This window comes from Anopheles coluzzii, chromosome 3, assembly GCF_943734685.1.
Source record: "Anopheles coluzzii chromosome 3, AcolN3, whole genome shotgun sequence".
NCBI classification, from domain to species: Eukaryota; Metazoa; Arthropoda; class Insecta; order Diptera; family Culicidae; genus Anopheles; species Anopheles coluzzii.
Window position 1 is genome coordinate 37,791,444 of NC_064671.1, and position 22,915 is coordinate 37,814,358.

General features: G+C 41.4%; 2 protein-coding genes across 6 annotated transcripts in view; both read left to right on the plus strand.

Moving 5' to 3' along the window:
* The window catches only part of LOC120957747 (uncharacterized), a 457,854-nt gene that overhangs the window by 17,670 nt on the left and 417,269 nt on the right, over positions 1 to 22,915 (plus strand). The window lies entirely within an intron of this gene.
* Positions 1 to 22,915, plus strand: part of LOC120957032 (neural cell adhesion molecule 1-like) — a 200,624-nt gene that overhangs the window by 6,191 nt on the left and 171,518 nt on the right. For all 5 annotated transcript variants that reach the window (XM_049608386.1, XM_040378954.2, XM_040378953.2 and 2 more), the window contains exon 2: positions 2,511 to 3,313. The gene's annotated coding sequence lies outside the window, so the exon portion shown is untranslated. The remainder of the gene's footprint in view (positions 1 to 2,510; positions 3,314 to 22,915) is intronic.

The window sequence follows — 22,915 nt, forward strand, 5'->3', positions numbered from 1 at the left end:
CCGCAAGTGTTGTTCTGTCGGTGACGTAGGCAAGGATTATGTTTCCAAAATCGCTTTAATGAGACTCAAGGATCCTTTTGGAAATACCATGCAGAACGCGTCTGGCACATACCGATTTAAATCCGGATCAGTGTGCGGTGGCAACTAGACTAACTGGAATTATTTCACAATGTGTGTTGTGGATCTGGTTGGATTCTGAGAAGTGGAATAGAATCAGCTATCAGACTCGGCAGATTCCAATTTTGGAAAAGGATCTCTTAACGAAGCAATCGTGGGAATCGAAAACTTCGCAAACTGTTGATATTAATTTGTGCTGAACACATCTTGCAGCTTGTACGAACTTTTACTCAAAACCGAAGCGGCTCATATGTGATCCTATAAGCCGAGTGGTATATCGAGCCCCTGATGGACAGACGGGGCAGACAAATGTATCGACAATCTTCAAACGACTTCCCTGACCAGGGCGGCCTACGGTGCCTCGGGAGATTTCAAATACGCAACCACTCGTGCCGGCAGACGTATTTTGGCAAATGTGTTTCTTTGAGCTTTTTAGTGTGCTCGATGTGTTTCTTTTCTGGTGGCATACCACTCGCCAAACCATTCAGCGCGCATTTGATCGTGGGCTGGAGTGGTAACATTGGTGGTGTAGTGGTGGTGAGCCCTTCAGGGCTGAACTTTCCATGAAATGAGCAACGGCAAAGTGGAATCCCATCAAAGCAGTGGGCCGCCGGGTTCCTCGGGGAAGGTTTTTGCTGAAGTTCAAACGTTGAAGGATTTCGAAGTGCCCGAAGTAACGGGAAGGGGAAGTTAGGGCACCAGGGGTGGCGTGTTGCGGAAATGAGAAATAAAGGCGCAGCTTAAAAAACCAACCTTCCCAACGCAGGAAAGAATAATCTCGTCAAATTAAATCTGATTAATTGACGGCCCCGGATGGATGGGAGTTTGCTGTGGACGGAGGGAGAGGCGTAGCGGAGTGATTGTACGGCAGTGTGGACCGTTGATCCATTCCACACAAAGCGGATAGCTTCAAGCCGGTGGAAAATTCGCAATATTTTGCTTTCTTGCTTGCGGCTGACTGGTTGTTGTATAACTTTTTTATTTCCTCTAACTTTCTTGGCTTCTGCTTCGCATTTGTTCCAGTCCGCATTGTTAGACTGGCTGGAGCATTTTTTGTTTGTTTTACTCCTCTAACCACTGCATTGTTTTACAGTACGAATGTAAATGAGTGAAAGCAGCGAACCTGAATGCATGCTGGAGTAAAAACAAAAGTCGGAAAAGTCTTCCAATTGTTTCCCGGACGATGTGCTAAGATGCTTTGCTGGAGAGAAACGGGCGGACAAAAAATCCCTTGGCCTGGAATAATCTGCATGGGATGGTTTTTGTTTCGCTGTGGAAAATATGGCTCAGCTGCAGAGGCTCGTAGATTGTGTACGGTTTGTGCTGCCATGCCATTTCGAAGACACTTCCGCCAACTCAAAGTGGCGAACACTCGTTGGCAGTTGGCGTAAATCGTGTCGCTAAGTTCCAGATTGACATTAAATCGACAATCAGTGCCAAACATGCCTCACTTTGGAACGAACGCGGGCCAAAGAGAGAGAGTGAAAAAAATGTACAGCTTTGAGCAATGGGACCGTCACTAATTTCCCGGCTTTGCAAGCAGTTGTGCAGCCGTTACTTTGTTGCGTAGCTTTGACAAAAAACTAACCAACAACGAAAAAATAAAGTAATACAGTGTGCGAATTTTCCGAGAAGGTTTAGGGCTGAAGTAGAAAAGGATTAATTAAATTAATTAAACAACACTAATCTGTTGTGAGCGCGCCGGGACCGTGCTCTCGGGAGCGCCAGGCGGTCTTGGCAATCGTCTTCGTCACAAAAACGAACCACAGACGTTCGCGAGGGCGGATGGCACTCGGGCGGCTGGTGGTTTTTTGTTGCAAGAAACCTGCTGTTTAGCATCGCCTGGATATTTCCGGTCGATTTCGTAGCGGAGAGCGTGGGCAGGGTATTGGTTGGTGCGTTTTCCGCAGCATTTTGTACATCCTGCGAGACTAGGATCTCCTGCTGTGTCCTTTGTCTTTTGGGGCGATTTTATAGCTCGTTATCGCTGTCAGAACAATGAAGCATTATGCAGGTATCGCGTGGATAAAAAATCTCTCTCATTTACCAAGATTAGCGACAATTTCTGAGTCTGTTCCTATCGGAAACCTTTTCTAAAAAAATCTGCCAAATATCAAAAATTTAAAAAAGCTCTGCTTTCAAAGAAGTCACATTCACTGTTATCGCTATCGGACGATGGGACGGCTCTCATGAGTAATCAACAAACGCTCAAGTTCCGTGAAAAAGGCCCTGCACAAGGCTGAGCCAAAAAAAAAAAAAACAATAAATATCCCCAGAAGAGCATTTGCATATGAAATGTGTTCCGCGTTCCACGAATCGATCGTACTCCATCGTCCCTTGCCGGATAGTGGTTCCTTTGAAATATATGATTCCGTTTTTTTGCTTTGTTCCAGGTGCCCTGAAACCTGAGACGCAAGCACTTTAGGCTGCGATGCAAGCTATCGGAAGCGCAACAAACGACAAAAGTGGATATCAAGTGATGTGAGTTAGGGCCGGGACTTCGGTCGAAATCACGCGCGTTTGTGTGTGTGTGTGTGGGGGGGGTGTGTGCGAGGTTTGGGTATTCTGATGATTGTGTGTGCGACAGTGTGCGGTAGTGTGCTTCTCGCACAAGTGTGTGGTGTCAGCTTGATGTGCGTATGATGCTTTTCCGTGGAAAAACGTAGTGCCGTTACACCACCACCACACCCGGCTCCGGTCGCGATCAGCGTGAGGATTGAGCAATAAGTGTAGATATATATCGTAGCCAACTGGCTAAGCGTGTATGGAAACGGTGTCGGCGGCGTGAAAAAAGCCATCCTTCGCTACCGCGTGAGGAAGAAAACGGTGGAAAATCTTGCGGATTTTTTGTAGTGTGTTTGTGTGTGTGCGTGTGTGTCGGGTGTTCTGTGCTAGTGTTGGTTTTTTGTTCTCCAGTTTCTCGGCCACGGTGCTTGGTGCTGGCACCAAACCCAGTCGCCCGTATTTCCTGTGAAAGGCAATTTAATTAATACAAGTGCTGATTGGCCAAACGTGTCGCGGTGGTTGTTTTTCTCTGTGGCCACGGTGGTATAGCGGCGCTTCAGCGAAGGTGCACTGGATCATAGCGGATTGGATGTCTGGGGCGAAACAAGGTGGAAAAAAGGAAAATCGTCACGGTCACGCTTACGCGCCCCAGTTTGGTGGACCCTTCGGGGGTGGAAAGCAACGGCTGAAGGTAATAATCCCCGGCAAAGGGACTGAAGTGTCTCTCTACATTGTATGCGTTATTTAATCGGTTGTTTCAGACCGTTACTGTCTTTGCCTTTGCTGTACGTACTGGTGAGGTTGGATTCAGTTGGCTGTACGGTTGGCTGTTTCGATTGGTATTAAACGGCACTGAGCTGCTTCAGCTTATTCACACATGTTTGCGCGTTAATGTGAAGCAAATTAGATTCACCTTGGTGTATTGTTAGATTTTGTAAGAAAAAGGAAGGAAGAAGAAAATACTGTCGATTGAAACGATATCAATTTTCCCTGTCCAATTTGTTGCTAATGAAATGGACCACAGAGAGAGAGAGGGAGAGGAAGAGCGGAAACGTGAAAAAACACCCAAGGCGATCGATTCGAGTTGAAAAGAAATATTGTTATCTAATTTCCTTTCGCCTGATCGGGAATGTAAAACGCTTCAGAAACAAACGAAGCGTGCCGATCGACATCAATTTACCAATGAATGGACAGAACGAGTGAAAAAAAAGGAACACGGCCCAGAAATATCGGAAATGTGCCGAAGCGGAGGCAATATCCGAAGCGTGGAACGTTCGCATCCGGTCACCGGCCTGCAGCTTCCCTGCTGTGTGGTGCGTTGGAAACGTTCATCTTGTTCTTCGTTTTCATCTTCTTGCTTTTTCTTTTCGCTCACGGAAGCCGTGTCCGTTATCCCGGAAAGGCGTCATGAATTATAGGCTGTTATCATCACATCGTCAATAATAATCATAAAAAAGGAAATAACGATTTCTTGCTCCAGCTTCTTCGGGACACGCTTAGCGAGGGGAAGATCCGAGGGGCCGCCTCCTCCCGTTCATTGTGTCGTTTGTCTTTTCGCCATTTGGATCGAGATCGTTGAGCAGGCAGCGTCACGATCCAATTGCGTTGATAGCTGATAAGAGCGATAGGCTAGCGTGCGGTGGACGGTTGAATGTGTGCACGATTGATTTTGTTTTGCTTCCGGTGCCACTCTCGTGGGACGGTCCGGCACTACTGGTACTACGTGGTGCATGGTGCGTGACAAACGGACTGTTGAACGATGGGACGGGGAAAACAAAAACATAACATCCCGATCTAATCGATCCAAATTATGGTTATGAGTGGAGTGTTTGGAAAAAAAACGGGCCGATTGCTGGATGGCAAAAGGGCAAAAGCAGTAGCCAATTTTCAGAGAATGAAAAAAGGGATAAAATAGTGAAATGGAAGGCGATATGGTTGGTCATTTTTTGTTATTACTTTGGGAATAGTTTTTACTGGGTGCTATCTGGTGCTTCAGCTTAAATGAGTGTGGTGGAAATACGCCTTTTACAGAGAGAGAGAGTAAAGGTCCTGTGGACAAAACATGTTTCATACGCGAATTATTGAAATTACAACTCATGCCGCTTTTTTGTTTTTATAGACTAAAAAAACACTGAAAATAATTAAACTATTTAGCGTATAATAGTTTTTAAAAGCACGTTTTTTTTATTGATGTACGATTTGATTTATTTTTTTTGTCGAGAAGGTCTTGAAAATACTTATAGAATTAGATGAAAAAGTAGGAGTGAATATTTACGAGTAAATGGAACTTAATGTTGACGTTACATACATTATCATTTGTGTTTCCGTACAGCAGGTATGTCAAACTTGTCGAAGTGTATTCAATTTTCCAGAGAAGAACAATCATTGTGTCGCTATATTTTTCTAAATTAACATTAATGTTCCCATAACATCTAACAAACTTATTCTACACGTACGTACAGAAAAAACCGAGACACTTAAGAAACATTAAATCGAATGCAAACTCATACGTTTTATGTTTTGATTAAATTCTGAATATTATCATAATTTTGTGCAGACTCGATTGCACATTCTATATGGAAAAAAGGATTTGCGTCTGCCTAGAAACGAAATAGGAATGAAAATAACAAGATACACACACTTGGAAACTTTGCAACAACTAGTGATGGATTGTCAAGCCAACAGTTTCGCTCGTTCCCGTCCGAAGCCTATAGAGCCATCTAGAGTCATTCGGAACCGTTGGAGTCATCGGTTGTCGCACGGAGCGGCTAGTCTGGAGTCGGAACCTATTCTGACGGTCCTACCGATCTTAATGCCTCTGACTGCCGAGTAAAGGCTTCAGTCGGCTCCCAATTGCTCCGAACAGGTCTGTACGGCTCCGACCTTAGTATGTCGTCGGTATGTCGAATATCTTTGATAATCGATTGGAGCCACTTCTGTTTTTTTTTCCTAATCATCCCACCATAAAAATCAGTTAATATCCAATATGTACGACTTATCGAAAGCGTTTGTAGTCAAGTTGAATTTATTTGCATCTCACATTCTACAAGACGAATTGTACTTTGCAACCTCCGCGACAATCAAAACCAAAATGAAATGATTATGCTTAAGATAAAAAGATTCACATTAAGGATTAAAATAAACGAAATGTCGAAGTCCTGCAATACATAGCTAATTAATAGGTTAGCTCACACAGTCCTTTCCTTAATTAGCAAATCATTTCCCTTCAAGTGTCAAAAAAATATTTGCCAATCTTTTTGGGTTCATACACCACGAATCTGCGTCGGATAAAAATATCGTAATTTAACAAAATTATTCATGAACAACTGGTTCTTGTTATTAGAAATGAATATACCACTAGAACAATTGGGACTTGGAAATTAGCGAAAACTAATGTTTAAACACGATTTATTACAATGTTTCTCATGAACTGTCAAAAAATTCCAGGCAAATATTTTTGTTATTCATCCAGCGATGAATATCTCAGAATGCTTATAAAAAAAAATCGCAACAGGCAGCTAGATTTCCCCTACCTCAGTGAAAAAGTGGGGTTGAGCGATATTTTCTAACAGAACTGTCGTGTGAGAACGCGACAAATGAAAAATATCCTATTTTAATAATAAGGATAAAATGGGATTGCATGTGACTTTAAAAGTATATTAAATATTGTTTTTAATAAAAAAGAGCACAATGGAAAATAACATCGCAAATTTTTGAATAAGAAACTATTCCAGATTTGAAGCGAAGAGTACAAAAAGTGAATTTGTTTAACAATAATGATTTTAAATAGTATTTTATATAAATATTGAGGTATATTTTTTTTTCTTAACTTTGCGGCCCGCGAATCACTGAAAATCTGTACTTGCGGCCCTCTGATGAAATGAGTTTGACACAGCTACCGTACAGTATCATTTGTGTTACGTTCTTCTTGCATTTACGACAAAACAAACTGTACAAATGCTTTAGTAAAATCGTTCTTCGAAGTTATGCTGAAACCCTTAAACAGTCAGTCAGCTGAATTGTTCCATTTTCTGAAACAACATATTTTCCTTTTACCATTGTTCAATAATTTTCTCTCTGATTTTGTGGTTTTGGTACAACACTGCTTATTAGTGTTGAGCCTGAAATTACTAAAGGAATAACAAGAACCTAATATAAATGATCCTTTATCTGTTCGGGTAGTCTCAACCAATATTCTCTTTGTTTAAAACGGAATACGCTTCCTAAACATATTTTTTTTATTTGAAACTGAAACCATTTTCCCGGTCCTTTGCCTACAGTTTGGACACGATATGATTTGACTGACGCCTCTGGAAGTGACTGCCAATATTGTTCTTATCCTTTCTCAATCTCAACTGTCATGTGTCTATTATTAGGCTTCAATTCAGAGCTTTCCAGCATTCGAAGAACTACTTTTGCTTGATGCTAATTGATACAACATCGGAAGATTTGATTGCACGAATGGATCCTCAAGATCTTTAGCTTTTTAAACTCATTTCCAGGATTTGATGTTGAATATGGCCTGTATACAGCAAAGGGGATTTTTTTTGTGATAGTCTTTGTACTCTAGCCAATAGATTTTAATTGTAATCTGTTAAGCCAGTATAATGTTATAATACATATGTAATCCAACTGCATTGACAAATTTGCAGTGTTTTAAAGTATTTTTTTTTATTTCACTGCTTCTCACAGTAATTGCACATGCATCTGATATTTCTCAACACTAAAAAAGAAAATCAACAATCTTAGTCGTCCATTTCAAACCCCTACCTCATGGTGCCTAATGGTCCTATATTCCACTCCATCAGCCAAATTAACTAACAAGTTGTGCTTGAGCTGTGGTTCCAAAAAGTTGAAAGAGAGATAGAGAGAAAAAACGCATTATTTTCCCACTCTCTATAAAATGTGTTCTGCGGTGCTTGTTTCGCCAATCTCGTAATTTGCGGCGAAAGTTGTGCAGTTTATCTGAGCGAAACGACCAGAAAATTATGAAATCCTCTAAATAGATGGAGATCTGGGGAGGTAAAATAAGAACCGGCAAGGGCGTCGGCAGGCGTGAAGTGGGCGAAGGTCCGGCAGCATTTTTTTGCGGGAGCTGTGGTGCGGGAACGGATAGGTAATAAGCCCCCGGGAGTGAGATTAGCATTAAAAGCATTGCCGAATGATTTATCAGCTAAGGAGCGCTGGGGAAAATACTCGGTGCTCCCGGCAAACTGATTTCACCGGCAAACGAAAGATACCGCGCAAGACAACAGTGGCGCAAGGCTAAGCGAAAAGGAAAAGGCAAAAAAAGCTGCCAAGAAAGAGGCAAACCCGTGTATTAAGTAAGTTCTACTTTTCGGCTCCGACGTCGTGCTAAACTTTTGGCTTCAGCTCTTGCATTAGCTTTGCTCTATCGAGCAATCTATCCTTCTCACCTTACCGGCGGCACCACTGCTCGTACCCATCGAACTACCCGCGTGCCCTTGTTAGTGCGGAAAATGCAATCGTGCGATATCTGTCTTTTTTTTGGCCTTCTCCACTCTAAACTGTACCATATAAATGCAGAGAAAAGTTTGGCATACTCGTGCTTCGTCCGGCTCGGTGTATGGATACCATTTTGTGTGTATCCGTGTGTGTGTGTGTGTTTGTTGTTTCTTAGCACAATCACCGCAACGGTCTCGCGAGGATGCTGGACACAAGGTGCTCAGACACTTCAGCGAGCGATTCTAGTCGGCGAAAGTCGTACGAAACCAACAAGCTCTACCAGTGCTCTGAGTGCTGAAGGAATGAAAAGAACCGAACCGAAAAAGAAACCAAACTTCCAGCACAGTCCAGATAAATTGATTGCGATAAGTTGGCTTCCATGATCTGTGGGAGTGCCACGCAGAGCAGTGTGTGCGTCCGGGGCTACAGTTTCGGTGCCGATCGGAGGAAGGGAGGAAGTTAAGATGTTTTGCCATTATTGTTATTATTATTGCTATTTTAAGGTGTCTAGAGTTTTGAACTCCCCTGTACTGGCGCCTGGGTGTGACGCCGAAAAAGAACGAATGCCTGCTCGCTCCCATTTGCCGTGGTCCGTGTGTCTCCAAATGCATTGCGAAAGTTGAATGCGACAAGAAGGCATGGGACTAGGATCGTTAGCGTTTAAGAGTTTCACGTTGGTTGTGGCACCGTGGGCTATCCTCCGGGTATGGTATGACCGTGGCATTTAAGCAGTATGTCCCTCGCCAAGTGCTCGGAATTGCTTTTGGCATGGTACCGCTGCCCTTGAATGGGTGGCACCGGTCAAGACACCGGTGTCGCGTGTGAGAGAACGCGGAGGAGGAAGAAGGACTAGTGGTGAGGAATTAAATTTTCAAGAATTATATGTTGTGGAAAATTTGTCGATGGCCGTTTGCGATAACGATGGGTCGTGATGGGTTTCTGAGGGGAGGTAGCGTTGGTGGGACCGGCGGCGTAGGTAGGGTGGTAGTTAAGTTGTTGTTGACTGTTGCTCCCACGGAATAAAGTCGCGCTTTCTTCGGTCGGTCAAATGTTGGCGCCACAGGATAACCCGATGGCTTTTGATGGGTTGAATTAGCGTTCGGGTCACGATAATGGTGCAAGTTTTTACATATTTCACGTAGGTAGAAGAAGCTGGTTTTAAGATTCCTTTTTGCTCATTTTGACCAGCGGGGCAATGGTAATAAATCGAACCATTACTTACATTTGATGTGAACGTTCTAGAACTGCTTAAGTATTAGGAGTTTAGAAAAAAATCTTAAAAGATTCATGAAAAAACTTTGACCTTTTTAAGTGAAGTAGAATTAAAAATATTTAAAAAGCCTATATAATATAGTATAGCATAATAATAACGTGTAGCATAATATAAATGAATACCAAAAACTTGCTGTAGTTCATGGTTGCAAACTGTTAAGCATGCTTGTTTTACCTTAAACTGTTTAAATGTTAAATTTGTTTAATGGATGCAGTCATGTTTGCAATTTTTGTTTCGTTCTTTCGAATGTGATATAGTTGGCAAACAGAGTCGAATGCCACAACGGTGCATATGGAATGCCCTAACGACAAGATGGGCTTCGTTTGGGACAGATATTCAAAAGCTGCTCTCGTTGCGGTTTTAGTGAATGGCATTTCTATCAAACGAGGACTCTCTTTGTTGTACAGAACATTGACGGGTGGTTCGTTCAGAGCTGCCATCAGCATGATGAGTTTACTGTCATGTATCGAACGATTGGGCACATTCAGTTTGGCCTTTGGAATTTGGACAAGCTTGTGCTGGAAGTTAGTGGTAGTTTTAGATGTTTTCAAATGAATCTATTGATAGACAACTATCGCTGCAAAAGGACAATTTGAATAGAAATGCTTTAATAGTAATCTTCTTTAAAAAATACATCAACCATTTATTGCATAGAACATGCTAATATGAAAACAAGTTCATGATAATACCCCAACTGTTATGTGCTGTCAACGATCTCATACATCCAACACTAAACAAAGCTTTCAGAGTTGGTCGTAACATGCAAGCATGGCGTGGTTTGATACAGATTGTTCCTCATCAGAATGCTCCTCGTAACAGTTCAACACGCATAAAACTTTCCTATAATGCAAATTTAACATATTGCACACATATCATACGATGGATTGGTCGATGTTGCTGAGTAGTGAATCTCATCGTAGAAACAGTTACCTTCACTAGAGCGTACGTTTAACGGGCGGCGGTGAGTTAAAAGACAAAATAACAGCTATTAAGAAAGCTACGGCAGGGGATGATACTCTTCACCATTCTCCACATCACAGATGAAGTGAATAATAATGCGGCAGAATACTGCTACGGGGGAGAAAGCCTATTTCCATTGTCAGTCACGGAACGTGAAGCAATGCTGACATTGCAACGTAAGTGAGAAGTGAAATAAATATGTATCTCGTGTCAGATGTAAATAAATACCTTCTTTCAATGCCTCAAAAATCCAACCAGAGGGACGGAGATACACGCAAGAGAAAATATATGTGGAAGTAAAATTCGGATGGAAGGAAAATAGAAACAAGAAAAAAAATGTTGGAAAATAACCACGGCAATGAAAGGGAGCCGCCGACAGATATTATACCACTCATACGCGCAAGAGCTTTTCGGAGGTTTTCAAGTGAGTCTTAACGCCGCAAAGTGCGTATCAAAAGTGCGGCTCGAATATTATAATAAGAAAAAATACGTACTCACACACACATACATGTACGCACAGGAAAACAGGCAACGTTTTTTTTACCAATAGGACTAACGATTTTCTGTCTCTACAGAGCTATGTGTTGTGTGCGGGATTCGCGTACGCGTCAGCGTAACTGCGGGCACTGGCAGCGAGCACCGTTTGCGTATGAAGGAAAGATGAAAAATAAAGTACATGTGCAAATAACGAATAACCCACATCATTTCCGATCCGGCTTTTCAGCCACTCGAGCCGCGGTGAGCAGACATAAAACCGCAGCCTCAAAAAAATAAATAAATAAATAAACGGGAAAAATGAGCGGTGTGAGGTGGGCTGGAAAATGCGTGAACGCTTCCTTCCTGCCTGGTCGCTTGAATCGATAGTCTTCCAATGGCACGGTGGGTGCGCGGTGGAGTTTCCTTAGCCTTGGGCCATTTCTAAGCCTTCGAATTGATTTCGCTTTTCGTGATCATCATTCGTGACAAAAGCGTTAGTCGCTACAACGTTCTTGCGATGGAGCAAATTCTATAAAAAATGAGAAAGAAATTTAGCATTTAGATGAAGGTGATATATTTTTTCGAAGAAATTAAAAACTAACGCATTAAAGAATATGATATCAATGTCAATCTTAATTGTGAAGGTTCATTTTGTTTCTTTATGAATCTATATATACATCTTTCATAAGAAGGTAACATATAATGTATACTGAACGATTGAAAGGAAATCCTTTTCTCTTTGTCTCGGAGCAAAACATAAAATTAATAAACAGTTCATTCGATCAATTCAGGAATTAGGAACAAGAGGAAAAAAGAAATTTTATCGCAATAGAATGTGTCAGTGTCACGTCCTTAAATATAATTAATTGACTCATCAATTTATTCAAGTTTCAAAATGCTTCAAATATCTCCCTGTCCTACTCCCACTTAAAAAATTAAGTCTATATAATAAAGAAGTCGATGCATAGCTCTATTTTGCTCCACCATTTAATAAGCAGTTATTGACATTTATATGTAAAAGGTTTTTACAATAATGTCCACTCAACCAAGCATAGTACAGGGTCAATTATACATACAATGTACAAAATCTAGTGTAAATATACAGAAACGATTATAATCAGGAAAATAGACTCTTAGCTTTGACCCTCTTGAGCCACACACGATTTTGTCCTAATTTTGAACTTTTTTGATATTCTTCAACTTTTTTAAGTGTAATAAAAAGACAAATAGGGCGGGTGGTCCCGTTGGACAGTCGTCAACTCGAACGACTCAATAAAATGCCCGTCATAGGTTCAAGTCTAAAATGAACCGTCCTCCCGAGGCAAGGATTGACAATTCGACTGCGTGGTAATAAAATATATCTCGCAAACCTGTATAGGCCGGCATGTCCGCGTAGGACGTTTCTACCAAATAGAAGAAACAAGGACAAATGTTGTAAAAATGACCGAAAATGCATTCAGACCGCTGCATGCACCACAATTAAAACCTCAATGCAATGCGATGATGAGATGATTGAAACTTTTTCATCATACTGTCAAAAAAATTATACGGGGTTTGATAAAATGTTCTGGATGACTCGATCTCTATATTATAAAGACTTTAAAAACATAATAAGCTTTAGATAACGTTCACAAACCTCTAACTAACTGTTTCGGACATATCACACAATACAATTGAAAGGAAAAAAACCGGTTCTGAAGCATCAGCAGCACAAGCTCAAACCCATGTTACAACTTGTAACGAACGATAAAGTTTTTAGGTGATTTTATTTATACTCATTTTTCTTCTTCCGCCTTTGGAACTGGCAGCCCTAACCTGTTTTGCTACCGTACTCAAAAAGAAAAAGAACTAAACATTTCTCTACCGTTTGCCCTCAAAGGACCGGCCTAACAATGGTGGCCCGAATGGTCCCCCTTCCCGGCCTCCCACAAATGGTCCGAAATGCTCGGTGATATTTGATGTCTTACGAGCGGTGGTTCGTCTTTGGTTCCCGACGGCTGGAAAAGGATAAGAAGGAAGATGTTGTTATTTTACTTTTTTCTCCCTCGCGCCTTTTTTGCTTCCCTTTGCCCTGTATGCTACTAAGACCCAGACGCGCTCCATACGCGTTATACTATTACACCTGCTCTGTTTTGCGACTCCGAGCTTCTTTCTCCGAGCCCTTGGGGGAGGGTGGACCTGTTTCTTTTTTGTTTCGATGTGAACCATGATCCCCAGAGTGTACCTTAAACCAGTGTACCGTGGGGTAAGCAAGCCGAAAGTCTAAAAGTTGTTCCTTTACCAGTGTCTTTAAGTTCGTTCGTGGTAGGTTCGTTTGGTAGCGTCTAGTTGAGCTAGTGCCATAGGAGGGAGAAAATAACAATGACACGAAAAAAGGGCAAACAAGGGTGTATAGCAAGGAAGTGAAGAATTGTTTCCTGGAACTAGACTCGGCGACGGAAGCAAAATCATCGGATCGGATTTGACGGCAATCGCAATGGACCCGGGCAAAAATTTAAGAAAGCTAAACTGGATGGCCTGCAAGCGTCTTGGAAGCGTCGGTGGAAGGAAGCTGCAAATCCTTGGAAGGTACACGGTCCGGTGACTACGTTGATGTTCTAGGCGTGCCCCAGGGAACACTGGAAGGATTGTGTTTGTGACTCTCGCATTTGACTGAAACGTTGAAGAGGAGAGACCTTCGATGGCAAGTTTACCCAGGGGATGAACGAGGCTTGCCAGGTGTCTGCATACGTGACAGTCCATAATCCAATGTGAGCCATAAAATTCGGGATTCGGAGTTGTTTGCTCGGGAACAGTGGTTTTAAACGGGAGGAAATTTTTTTTTTTGCTTGATGTGTATCGTAGGCTACGAAATATACTTGTTCCGGATGAGAAGGTCTCGTTTGCATTTATTACGTCACATTATACTTGGAGAACATTTTTCAAATATAAAACTAAAACAAAAAAAAACAATAATGGTGTATTTCTATTAACTAGTAATGATTGTGCTAGTTCTCGAGGGAAAACATATGTGACAAGTCATTGTTCTGCGCATACTTTATGTAATTCATACCAATTATTGCAAACTGTGAATAATGAGTCCTTGAATTCCCAGTACAGTTGTGCGCCTGAACAATTTTATGTTATGTACCAAGTGCTCCAGCAACGTAAAGCATTTAGTTTAAGTTTTAGTAGCCTCTCTAGATGTGCTTTATGAAACTATTTGTTCGTTGTTTGATGGTATTGAAGAACAATTTCCAATTTTGAAAAGTTTTGACAAGCTAAAAATTGGCCCAGGTGTTCGGAGGTGTTTTTCCACAAGTAATTTTAAGGTGAAATAATTTTGCACATCAATAACCTCACTGTTAAATTCAAATGACATTGAATTGATACTTGCGGAAAAGGTTTCAAAGAATTTTTAATTATTTAAACTCACACTTCAGTGCTAAAGGATTCATTAAATTATTTTTATTTTTTTGTTGAGTTCAAAAGAACACATGTAATATTCCCTTTGAAGTGGATTAAATGAAACGGATTGAATTACTAGGTAATTGTTCTTTGGTACCATGTTTAATACTGCCTTTAAGGTTTCAGATATTAATGAAATTGAAATTATATCACATTTTGTACTTTTTAAATGTGATCATTGAAATATCAATACGAATTAGGTTAATTATCGCTTTGTCGTATACAGCGTCTCGAAGGGTAAAAACTGAACACTGTATTGCTAAAAATACGTTACAAATGAATTCTAGTTATACAGAATACAATATAACGAATTTCATTTCATGAAAAAACAGGCAATAATAATAACTAACATATTTTTCATTCCACCAGACCCGTTGGCAAAAGAATAAACATTCTCTTTTTATAGTGTCGATAGCTTACGACCACTTTTCATACCAACATGCCCCTTTTTTCATAGTTGCACGATAGTCTGCACAATACCGGGCAGCCAGAAGACAAAGTGCTAATTTTGTTATTAAAACCGTTTCTCTCCTTTCCACTAATTAGTTCATAACTATAACCGTCTATTGACTTGTGCCAGGTGTGGTTCCTGGTACCACAAGCATGCAAAAAAAAGAGCGAATAAAGTTTGAAATTAATTTTCAACTAATTTCGAATCAAATTGACAGCAGGGCGGAAGTGTCTCGTTTGCCGATTTGCAGTGCTGCCAGGTTGTTTCTTGGAGGCCTTTTTTTTTGTTCCTCTTCTGCTGTGTCGTTTCTGCACGCCAAGGAGCAGAGAGTGTGTCAGGGATACGCATGAAAACTTTGCCTTATGCACCTCGACACGCGCCCGTAGCTGGGGTGATGTCTAACAAGAATTCTTGAAATACTTTGCTTCATTTAAAATGTGCCCTATTTCCACCGACCATTGCCGTGGCAAACAGGCAAGCATTTGTCTCTAGAAGATGTGGTTTGGAAACAACAGTCTGCGTGCACTTGCAACTCGGTCAACGCGGCTAGTGGTGGCAGTGGTGGTGGTGGTGGAAAATATTTCATTAACAATCTAGAAACTATTTAACTGTAATTTTTCAAACAAGGTAAAACCGGCACCGGGGATAAGAGTGTATGAGCGAAACAACAATTCCGGCTTGTTTACGTGGCCACTATACACAGGCACACATGCAGGCAGGCAAGTCGCTTTTGCAACTGCATGAAGATGCAAGCTAAACGTCGCTAGGCGGACGCTTGCATGGGCACGCGTGCTTGACAAGCATCGTAAAATGCAGCAGTGTGTTTAAGCGCAACGGTGCAACAATTGCAAACTTTTGCCGGAAGAAAACGGTTCGTGCAGGAAGAAATCGGCTTACCCGACGCGGCTTCACGTGTTAGTGTAGCGGTGTCTGGCGGGACTGGAGTTAACTAGTGCCGAGATTCATTTAAAGTTGAAACTTTTCCCACCGGTGTGCTGTTAAAGGATGGGCCAGCCCAGCACGTACCGGAACCGCCGTGCCGATCAAACGATCAAGAAACCGACTGCCGGGTGCACATGTGTATGCAATGGAGGAGCACATGAGACGCGCTAAAAAAAAAGAAACAAAAGAAAGCAAAGGAAAATGCACGCTGCATACGTGCGAATCCCTCCGAATGCCTTGTTGCGAATGCCGTATGATGTCGGGGTCCGCCGTGGTCGCTCCGGTTTTTCTTACCCATCACCCAATCCATAGTCTTACAGCGTAATGATGCTTTACCGGAGAGCATACAGCAAACAGTTCACACCGACCAACCGGGGAAACGATGGAATGTGGACAGGCTCACGTTTGGCACGGGGTTTGTTGCGAAAGGAAGGCACGGGAGGTGTGTGTGTGTGTGGCCATGGCATTGTGGCAAAGTCGCGCTAAAGTTTCACGATAATCCAATTTTTCACCGCTTCTATCCTCGGCTTTCCGGGCGCTGTTCTCTGCGTGCTGGTGAAAAGTTACTTCCAGTCGTAGTGGAGCTTTTTTTCGCCTGTGCCCTGGTTGATCTTCTTTTTGCACCGTCCAACAAAAAAAAAAAACATGAGTGCTGAAAATATTTTTACTTCGTTTGCGCTTTTTTATGTCTGTTTGGTTCGTTCGTCTGTTTGACATTCTTTGGCATTGTATCTGATTGTATGATGCATTTTTTCTTTTAAGTAACGGCTGTCAAGCGTTAGTTCTTGGAAGAAAAGGGGGGACAAAAATTATAAACATCAACGACGGAACTTGGTGATCTAATCCTTAAAAGAAAATGATTTTTTTTTATTCAGAAGAAAAAAGGAGAATTATTCTACGAAGAAACAAATGATTAGAGTTCAAAACTAAATTTTATGGCTGTATGGTTAGACGCCGAAAACGAAGCGGTATGAGTATATTGTGTGTTTGCAGTTTTACAGGTTTGTTGGAAGAAAATTTGAATTTATCTCTTTACTTTACATTCATTTGGTTTTATCAGACATTGTGTTTAATAATTTTATATTTGAATATACAACTGATAGGGGTACAACTTCTGAAGAGGATGATGTCATTATATTTCTCAATAATTTCAAGCTAACGAATGTAGTTCAACTATGTTACAACTGTGATGAACATTGATGAGTTAGAGCATATTTACAAACAAAAATTACAGCATATCTGTCAGGATCTTTGCATACAGCTGGTTCTGCCGGTGCGGCAGACGTTCGTAGCTATTTGATTCACTTCCGAAGGCAGCAATTCCATTAGTAGATAGACAAATCAGAGTCAAATGTTAATATCGTCGTGGTCGTCGTTGTCGTCGTTGTCCCTGCGTCGTCGTCTGGAAAATGTTGATGGCAGTAAGTTTGCAGCTGTGCACTCGCATTTGCTGCGATGTAGCGTATTGTGACGTGCAACTGTTATCTAATTGAAAATCCAACCTGAAACACGACAAAACTTCACGTACTCCAAAAACACGAAGCGGAAGGACAGAGGGCAGGGAAGGAAGGCCCTTTGCTGTGTGTAAAACCAACGGTCCTGTAGCCCCGTCGACCTGAGCTGGCAGGAGCGCCTTAGAAGTACCGGAACTTGGTGGCAGTACTCTTTTGTGTACGCCAGCGCCGAGGACCTTCCGGTGGCAGCTCAAGGGTGGTGTGGAAAGTTTGGCGTGTGCGCGCGCGCTTACGCTCGCACCCACGCTCGCTCGCACCCAGCTAGCAAACCGGCACCTGCACAGGAAACAAGGCCAACTATTGTGCGGATTTGCTTATCGATGGAACATTTCAGTTACTCCACTAACCAGCGAACGGTGCCGGTGCGACTGATGCGTGAGAGTACACAGGGAGGGGGAGTTTGGCTTGGTAGAGGGCTGGCGGTCGGATAGTTGGGGGTGGTGGCGGTACAGCGGCAAACTTGTCCCAGAAATTGCGGCAACTTTGCCCGACCAGCACCGGTTGAAGTTGAGGAACAACATCGGCACAAACTACCAATAACAACAGCAACTGTTACGACCTATTCTTGCTACTTGAAATCGTTCCCGGTCAAAGGTTGTTACTTTGTCGTACGACTTTGCTAACGCCAGCTGTCAGAATCGTACCAATCATACTCTCCCTACGGCGGTGGAATCTTGCTATGCCCTTAGTCTTCGCTCCTGTCGATTTCTGCACTCCCTCGACTGTCAGCATTTTCCGCGAATGTGTGCGTCCGTATGAAGCCCATTTTTCCAACTACTAAAGCAAAAAAAAAGGCTGCAGCGAACCCTTACATCATGTTGCTGAGCTCTTACCTTATGAGAAGAGGTTCACATTTTGTGGTCTACTCGCGAATGGTACGGTCTCCAGATTTCAGTGGTTTCGTTGTCGGGAGCGAAGAGAAGCAGGTCGAGTCGGTTGGCGTAGGTTGCTGTGGATTGTATAAAGTTTCCGTAGCTACCGATGCGACGAGGGTGGCTGTTTTGACGTATAGGTAAACGAGCCTTCATCTAAGCTTTAAAGAGCCGAAGAATGGAAGAACTGTTTCGTTCGATTTGAACCTTCCAAGAATGCGATGGGAGTTTGTTAGGTAGGTTTGGAACCATGTAAGAAGAGCACTTGTACATTTCGGTGTCGAAACGAGCAAAAAAAAGTTTCCCACTACCTATAGGAGTGTATTTGACCTGACTTTTCATTTCTTGCACTCGAGTTACAACGGAAAAGGCAAAAGGGCGTAGAAGTTTGTTTGCATAAACCAATTCAAGAGAGAGAGAGAGAAAGAGGGAGAGAAAGAGTAAGTTAAAATTCAATACAAAATAATGATTCTCTTTAATGGTCAAGTTGTAAACAGGTAGACAAAAAGCGGACATATATTATTGTTTACTTAACCATAAATATTAATTTCATTTACTTTAAAATGTTTTAATTTTAGCGCATAAATGTTTTAGTCTTGTTAAATTGAGTTGTTATGCAGGGTACACATGTAGATGATGATATGGCCTCAATTAAAAATTAAAAAATCTAGAATTTTGTATAAAGATGATGAACTGTAACGTCAGTTACTCGTTGTTTTGAGAAAGTAATTGATATAAAAAACAACCTTAATATGTCACATAAAAATATTATTTTTCAAACCTCATGTGAGATATCCTGTTTATTTGCTACAGCTCGTTACGGTAGATATCTGATACGATCACGTTTCTGTGCATCGTTGTTCCCCATTCGCCCTGATATGTTTATGGTTAGATGGCGTTCCGTTAGAGTCAATGTTAGCGGCAAGCAGCAGAGTTAATTGGAACTCGCTATACTTAACCTTACCCCGCACAAGCTTCCGTTACAGTAGATAGATATGTGTGTGTGTGTGCGGTTGAAATACGGTATGCTGCACGTTGCGCCTTGTGTCCGACCCCGTGGATCGGATAACCGAGACCAGCCATGGCACGGGTGTTTGGGCACTCTTTACTCTTTTCAGCTTGATCTCTTTCCCCGTACGCGATAGAGCTGGTGGCGTTTTTCGCAGAGCAAGAAATCGCAGGTACGCCCCGTGCGTGTGTAGCTCTGACCTGTGCGAAGGTAAGCGCAGCCCGTCAGGTTGAATCTTTCCACGCCGGCCATCATGTACTGGCTCATCGTGGCCTATGCGGTGCAGCTCGCTAGGCAAATGCTTTCGTTCCGATGGCGATTGTGGAATTCATTTCCCGTTCGTTTCGGAATTTCAGACCTGCATGTAATGGATGTATTTGTAAAGACGAGTGCAGGTTGTGTATGCAATTAGTCGAATTGAGTCGGCAGTAAATTATGTCTCAATTATGCATTGCTCGCTGTCGGTTAGCATGCGAAATGATGAATGCACAGCCTTGCGTGTATCGTGTGTTGCTGAAGAAATGATCACGGCTATCGGGCCTGGATGGTATGTTTGAGCTGATTGGAACGAAACATTTCACCGACAAGCATACTCAGCGTTAAGCTGTTTAACATTCAAGGCTTATTGAATTTTGGAATGGATGGTAAATGCTGCAAAAATGATCAATTTGAATGATACTTGCTACAGGCATGTAGTAATCAATCATATTCTAGGTAACGTTTAATAAAACTTGTTCTTGTTAAAATGCATTTGTGTACAATTTTATAGCGAAAGTGTTCATTAAGAGTATTCTAGAACAAAGCGCCGCACTGAAGCGATGGAGACGCCTGGTGCCGCTTGTAAAATAGCAAAGGCAATTAGCAAACACCGTCCCATGTTTGATGTTATCACTCAATTTCCAGCAACTCATTGGATAGACCGATCGTAAAATCGGAGGCGTAAGACAGAAAGGAGATTATCCTTTTCATATAATGTGTGCCGATTCCTGTCCAATCACACCCAGCACACATGTACGCTCTATTGCCCGGTGGATATGATGTGTTTTCTGTGCGGAAAACACTTGCCTGCCTTTGATCAGTCATAAACACTTCCATCCGCTCGCAATGAATCGAGCCCATGATGTGAACGGAAAACCTCCATCAAACGATCGTAATTTAAGATGTTGTGTCTATGTGGCTTTTTTCTCTTCCTTTCCTTTCCGAGCTTGACTTGATTGCCCCGGGAACAGAAAATGGTTCGGCTGCAGCTTGCAGTATACTGCTAGACAGTAAAACTTTGCTTGTTGTAGTTCGGTGGTAAAGGTAGGATGAAGGTAAAATGAGAGATAGAGAAAGATAGACAAAAAAGAGGGCAGAAAAATGAAACGGTGTATCTGGAGGAAGGGCAATTTTTATTGATTATCGTTAAAACGAACCCCGCACTCGTAACATCGAATCGTAAGTTTACGGCTAATCGTAAAATAATAAATGGTTACATCATCACTACAGCAAGGGCTGATCTTAAGCCCTACGAGTTAAAGAAGAGCCAGCGTGTTCGAAAGATTGCTTCGGATAGAATGCATTAAAAGTGCAAATCTTGTAGAAATGCTTTAAGGCGAGTGACATCATTAGATGATGTAACGAAAAGCCGTACATGCCTTGTTTATAATTACCGAGTTCATTTAATTTAAAAACCAGAATGAGCAAATAATTGAAACTGAAAATTATATTTAATTTTTAAAAAACAATGCAAACTTGACACAACAGTTCACCAGTAAGATTTAAAGATGATGTAGCATAGAGCAAAATGCAGTTTTAACAACAATGGAAGAATGGTATAGGTTAATTAGAAATTGGTTATGTATTACATTATACAAAATTGCTACCTTCTATATACTACACTTCTACTCATTATTATTGGAGTGATAAACAGCCAACACGATCTAATTTAGTTTATATTTCTTACACTTATTAATCGTACTGTCTATCTATCGAGTCTTAAGGAGTTGAGATAGTGGAAAATTCATCGCCTCAGTACATTGCCCATAGGGCTCTTCACTTCGATTTTACAACTCTCGACACCCGTTAATCGTAATGAAGAGCGATATATGGTTGCAGAAGGACACATCTTTACGACACACTGGTACACTGTGATCATAATAAAATGGGTATAACCAGTTGACAAACATTGACCCCATTGAGAGACATGCTGGATGAGCAAAGAAAAAGGCAAACGAAGCAAACCGTTGTGGCACATAAATCGGATATGGACAAATGAAATAAATTGTGCACATCATTGCAAAATACAAAACAGTGACTGCAGGTCGAAACAATATTAAATAACAATACAGAGTGGATATATTGAAAAAACAAATGTCGTATTTCATGGTGGTGTAAGAGGCTTTTACCGGAAACACAATTAATTTAATAAGTAGCTTTAGGATACATTTTAAATTTTTTGGACCTTTTATGTAACGAAATATGATACAAGCTTATCGGTTAAAATTCTAAAAAGAATCAGCGATTTCAATATTATTGTAAATATTGTATCATTTAGACACATGTTTAATAGTGAAAAACGCGCGAGTTTGTTCGTTTTCTTTGTTATCAAACAAATCAAAGTTCGATCAAATACATTCGTTTTTGGAACCGCTGTCGGTCAAAGCCTGCTTTTATCACTATTGGAGCTTGTGTGGGCTATTTGTAACTTATTGTTAAGTCAAATCCTGCTATGTCAATCTTCAGTCAGTCAGTTCTACGTACGGATGGCACGGTCCATTCGGGGCTTGAACCTATTACACGCATTTTTTTAAGTTGTGATGACTACTTAAACATTTGTTAATAAAATGAGCCATAGCTCAAAATATATCTTCTTGTGCAGCCTAGTTTTTTTTATGAGATTTAAAGTAAATAATTATGATTTTCTCATATCAATTTTTAAGAGTCAGCTCTTACGAGAAATATAATATCCAAAAATTGTTCTTGTACAACGTTATCTTCGTTTCTTTTAGATTATTTTTTGAAGAAATAGATGTAAATAGAACACAACGTCCATGTTCATATTATTACTCTCTCCAGTCGTTCTTACAAATACGAACGTGTATAACATTAATTGGATTTTATTCATTATGTAGGTGATTAACATTGACACATATTTTTTTTTTCTTTTTCTGTCAAAGCCAGCATCCAACAAGTCGTGATCTGCGTGCTTAAAGCACCCATACTAAATAATAAGCTATACAAAAACATTATTATGGTAGGATCTTACTCTAAGAGGCAGTTACGAATAATAAAAACAACACCATCCGTTAATTCATACTAGTACAGGCAAACGTTTACTATACGATAGATTGCCTTCTCACTACTTAATCAAGCTGCCAATGTCATGCGTGGGGAAACTGGTGGTATGGCAATGTTCAAATTCTCTCTGTTGTTGCAAAAAAATCCACAAAGCCTTGAATGTGGTCATGTACACCGAACCGAAACATAATTATTTACTTTTTACTGTAGCTACCACAGCACTGTTACGGTGTGAAAGTTTTCGTAACGTCCTTCAGGAGCTGAAGCCGGCTAGATGAAGTTGCACAAAAACTCATTTCTCAATCATTCGCTCAAAAGCAGCAGCCTTCCGTCCCTGGAAACCATCGGAATTGACGGGTGAACTCGTTTTTACCGATTTGTCGCTGGTTAAATGAGATTTTTATGACATTTGAATAGCATCAAATGGAGTTTGATGAAGCCGGTTTTATTGTACCACCGCACAGACCACATCCTGCCAATCAACCCGTCCATTGCACGGGGAGGGATGTTACCGGGCAGGTAGAGGGATGCAAAAAGGCAGCAGCAGCAGCAGCAGAACGAGTATGAAAAAAAACCGACCAATACACCATCAGTGCTTCTTTT